This window comes from Carcharodon carcharias (genome assembly GCF_017639515.1).
Source record: "Carcharodon carcharias isolate sCarCar2 chromosome 29 unlocalized genomic scaffold, sCarCar2.pri SUPER_29_unloc_2, whole genome shotgun sequence".
NCBI classification, from domain to species: domain Eukaryota; kingdom Metazoa; phylum Chordata; class Chondrichthyes; order Lamniformes; family Lamnidae; genus Carcharodon; species Carcharodon carcharias.
In genome coordinates, this window is record NW_024470665.1 from 1,460,231 (window position 1) to 1,465,334 (window position 5,104).

Here is a 5,104-nt window from a genome sequence, read left to right on the forward strand (position 1 = left end):
CCTTTCTCTCTCCCTCTCTCTCTCCCTCCCTTTCTCTCGCTCTCTCTCCCTCTCTCTCCCTTTCTCTCCCTTTCTCTCGCGCTCTCTCTCTCCCTTTCTCTTGCTCTCTCTCTCCCTTTCTCTCGCTCTCTCTCTCCCTTTCTCTCGCTCTCTCTCCCTTTCTCTCGCTCTCTCTCCCTCTCTCTCCCTTTCTCTCCCTTTCTCTCGCTCTCTCTCTCCCTTTCTCTCGCTCTCTCTCTCCCTTTCTCTCGCTCTCTCTCCCTTTCTCTCGCTCTCTCTCTCCCTTTCTCTCGCTCTCTCTCTCCCTTTCTCTCGCTCTCTCTCTCCCTTTCTCTCGCTCCCTCTCTCCCTTTCTCTCACTCCCTCTCTCTCTCTCTCTCCCTTTCTCTCTCTCCCTTTCTCTCTCTCCCTCTCCCTTTCTCTCTCTCCCTCTCTCTCTCTCTGCCTCTCCCTTTCTCTCTCTGCCTCTCTCCCTTTCTCTGCCTCTCTCCCTTTCTCTGCCTCTCTCTCCCTTTCTCTCGCGCTCTCTCTCTCCCTTTCTCTCGCTCTCTCTCTCCCTTTCTCTCGCTCTCTCTCTCCCTTTCTCTCGCTCTCTCTCCCTTTCTCTCGCTCTCTCTCTCCCTTTCTCTCGCTCCCTCTCTCTCTCTCTCCCTTTCTCTCTCTCCCTTTCTCTCTCTCTCTCTCTCTGCCTCTCCCTTTCTCTCTCTGCCTCTCTCTCCCTTTCTCTGCCTCTCTCTCCCTTTCTCTGCCTCTCTCTCCCTTTCTCTGCCTCTCTCTCTCTCTCTCTGCCTCTCTCTCTCTCTCCTTCTTTCAGATGCTCCTTCAAACTGACCTCTTCTTTAATTCATTCACAGGGGCTGAGCATTTGGTCCCCCCCATCCCTAACATCTCCGGATGTGGCCCAGTTTCAGGTGGAGCTTGATCATCGTCTGCATCAAGCACCTTGTTTTCCTAGGTTCTAGCTGCTATATAAATGTAGTGTTGTTGGTGATTTCAGACAGTCACTGTGAAGCAGACATTGGTGTCACATACAAGGTGTGACTCTGAGAGCCTGCTCTGTAACATTGCTCACAGTGAATAACACCTACATGACTGATCCTGTTAACCTGTTCCCCAAGGAGTTCTCCAACAGATCATCACCTTGTTCATGTTTCTCTTAGAAATCCCTCACCAATCCGCCCAGTCCTTCCAACCCCGCTTCTCTCCTGGGTATCTGACTCCATTAAAAGCTTTCTCCGAACATTATTGTAAAACAATCAGCACAGGAGCTAGAGGACACCTCTCTCTGCCTGTCTCTCTCTCTCTCTCCCTGTCTCTCTCTCTCTCTCTCTCCCTGTCTCTCTCTCTCTCCCTCTCTGCTTCTTTCTCTCCGTCTCTCCCTCCCCCTCTCCCTGCCTCTCTTTCTCCCTGCCTCTCTCTCTCTCTGTCTCTGCCTCTGTCTCTCTGTCTCTCTCTCTCCCTGTCTGTCTCTCTCTCTCTCTCTCTCTCTCTCTCTCTCCGTCTGTCTCTCTCTCTGTCTCTCTCCCTTTTTCTCTCTGTCTCGCTTTCTAATTAAACAAGAGCCGATCTATATCTTAAATTCTGTGTCCCCTTAATATCCCACCCAGTCTAATCCCACTCCCCCCCTCACTCCCCGGACCCTTTAATATCCCACCCAGTCTAATCCCACTCTCCCCTCAAAAGCCACCCTTTAATCAATATCTAACCCCGTGCTGTACCTGTCCTGGGAGTGTTTGATGGGGACAGTCTAGAGGGAACTTTACTCTGTATCTAACCCCGTGCTGTACCTGTACTGGGAGTGTTTGATGGGAACAGTGTAGAGGGAGATTTACTCTGTATCTAACCCCATGCTGTACCTGTCCTGGGAGTGTTTGATGGGGATAATGTACAGGAAACTTTACTCTGTATCTAACCCCGTGCTGTACCTGTCCTGGGAGTGTTTGATGGGGACGGTGTAGAGTGAGCTTTACTCTGTATCTAACCCCGTGCTGTACCTGTCCTGGGAGTGTTTGATGGGGACAGTGTAGATGGTGCTTTACTCTATCTAATCCTACCCGAGCAGTTTGTTATTTACACTGGGTGTGTTTGTGATGTAATATTCTGCAGCATAAAGCTGCCCAGTCTTGATAACATATATTTCAGTGTAGATCTGTGAGTCAGCAGAAATATGGGAGACAGTCAAATCACACCCTCTCATCAGTCAGGCCACAAGCTGCAGACTACAGTAATTCCTGCCTGTGAGCTCCGATGCCAGTCTGTGCAGACACTGAATCCTCTTTTAATTACCAGTGTTCAGACTGCAGAATGGATTAACAGTCAGCGTGCCAAGGAGAACATCTCCAACTTTCCCAGATTACACACATTTATTAAGCCATTAAAAAGCACACACACACAAACCAACACTGATGTTCATTCCCGGAGAGAGAGAATTCAGAAGTATCAAGAGCTTAGGCTAAAATTATGTTAGACCACACTGGGAGCACTGTGCACAGTTCCGGTCACCGTATCCCTTGGTTAGACCACACTGGGAGCACTGTGCACGGTTCCAGTCTCCGTATCCCTTGGTTAGACCACACTGGGAGCACTGTGCACGGTTCCGGTCTCCGTATCCCTTGGTTAGACCACACTGGGAGCACTGTGCACAGTTCCAGTCACCGTATCCCTTGGTTAGACCACACTGGGAGCACTGTGCACGGTTCCGGTCTCCATATCCCTTGGTTAGACCACACTGGGAGCACTGTGCACAGTTCCAGTCTCCGTATCCCTTGGTTAGACCACACTGGGAGCACTGTGCACAGTTCCAGTCTCCGTATCCCTTGGTTAGACCACACTGGGAGCACTGTGCACAGTTCCAGTCTCCGTATCCCTTGGTTAGACCACACTGGGAGCACTGTGCACAGTTCCAGTCTCCGTATCCCTTGGTTAGACCACACTGGGAGCACTGTGCATAGTTCCAGTCTCCATATCCCTTGGTTAGACCACACTGGGAGCACTGTGCACGGTTCCGGTCTCCGTATCCCTTGGTTAGACCACACTGGGAGCACTGTGCACAGTTCCAGTCTCCGTATCCCTTGGTTAGACCACACTGGGAGCACTGTGCACAGTTCCAGTCTCCGTATCCCTTGGTTAGACCACACTGGGAGCATTGTGTCTCCAAATTATACAAAAGGACAATGATCGATATAAGATCTTCACTAATAAACCCAATGGGGAATTCAAGAGAAACTTCTTTAGCCAGCGAGTGGGGAGAATGTGGGACTCGCTCCCACAGGGAGTGGTCGAGGTGAATAGTGTCGATGTGTTTAAGGGGGAAGCTGGATAAACACACGAGGGGGAGAGAGGAATAGAAGGATATGGGGATGGGGTGAGATGGAGACGGAGGGGGGGTGGGAGGAGGCTCGAGTGAACAGGCTGAATGGCCTGTCTCAGCACTGTAAACATGGCATTGTAGGATCTTGCTGTGCAGAAAAAAATGGCTTCAATTTTTGCCCGCAATATGTCGAGTAATCTCATACATCCACTTGGCTAGTGGTTAACACACGCAAACAAACACAAATGGTGGTGAAGTCCTTTTTATTAGTTTTTCTTGAAGAATTAAATGCTCTCGCTCCTTTCCACAAACAGAAAATATTTAAGACAATAGAATATTTCACAGGAACCCCATAAATTTTACATTTAGTACAAGTAATTTGAAAGCAGCTCACACAATCGCCTTCTACAAAATCTCTCTTCCCCTCTTGTGCCAAAAAAAACCCCTCCCCAACAATTAGAATGGGGATTCTTATGTCAACAGTCACGCTGCAGTCACACCCTCGCACCACTGGAGGCGCTGCAGCACCACAATCGGCATCCAGGTGCAATTACAGAGCGGCCACCTCACAGGCTCCTCGTGGTGACACTGCGAGTCCTGACCTGATTGGGAAACTCTTTCCCCCCCACCTCCCCCCCTCACCCCCACAACCTGTCCCTTGCAAATAACTGGGTTCAGTTTCATGCAGGTCCTTTGCCATTACATAACTCACGGCGTTCTGCTGGAGAAGTGAATCTGTATTTCATCAGGAGACTTTGCTGTACTTTCAGTCAGCAGTTTGCAATAGTACATAGACTGCTTAAATAGACCCTGTCCACTGCCTGCTGCAGTGTGTTGTTTAAGTAGACTCTGTGGACCGCCTGCTGTAGTGCACTATTTAAATAGACCCTGTAGACTGCCTGCTGCAATGTGTTGTTTAAGTAGACTCTGTGGACCGCCTGCTGTAGTGCACTATTTAAATAGACCCTGTCCACTGCCTGCTGCAGTGTGTTGTTTAAGTAGACTCTGTAGACTGCCTGCTGTAGTGTGTTGTTTAAGTAGACTCTGTAGACTGCCTGCTGTAGTGTGTTGTTTAAGTAGACTCTGTAGACTGCCTGCTGTAGTGTGTTGTTTAAGTAGACTCTGTAGACTGCCTGCTGTAGTGTGTTGTTTAAGTAGACTCTGTGGACCGCCTGCTGTACATCCCAACACCCCCACCCACTCCTGGACTAAGTGTGGTCAATATGTGCTTGGAGCTTAGTCACACAGTTTCCATTATAAATGCAGATCTGTTTGTACAAAGAGGAGACTGACAGAAATATGGATCACATGCACCAGTACAAAGTGCCGATATCCTTCGGCCTGGCTTCAGCTCCACACTACGTGCAGGTTCCACTCCTCGGAATGGAGGAGCGCAAGCGAGCGAGGCACGCTTTAAGGTTACCTTTCCCCCGCCTTCCGCCAGCCATTACCACCTAGCCCACACTCGGCCACTGGCCTGTTCAGACTGACGTAGTTACCGATCTGCGTCTGTTAAAGACAGTGCTAGATTCTAACTGGGCCAGAAGTCATAGCCCCTCTCTCCTGCTTCCCCAGCGCTGCTCCTTCACAGTTTAGTGACAAGACTCCACCTCCCCGTTAAACTCCGAGGACCAAGCTTGTGTTCCCTCGAGTCTCGGAGATTAAGGGGCGATCTAATCGAGGGTTTGAGATGATTAAAGGATTCCAACGGTTCGATAGTTTCTCTCTATTTCCTCTGAGGGGGTGTGAGGGCGGTCCACAATGGGCCTCCTCCTGTTCCTGTGTAACAGGCTC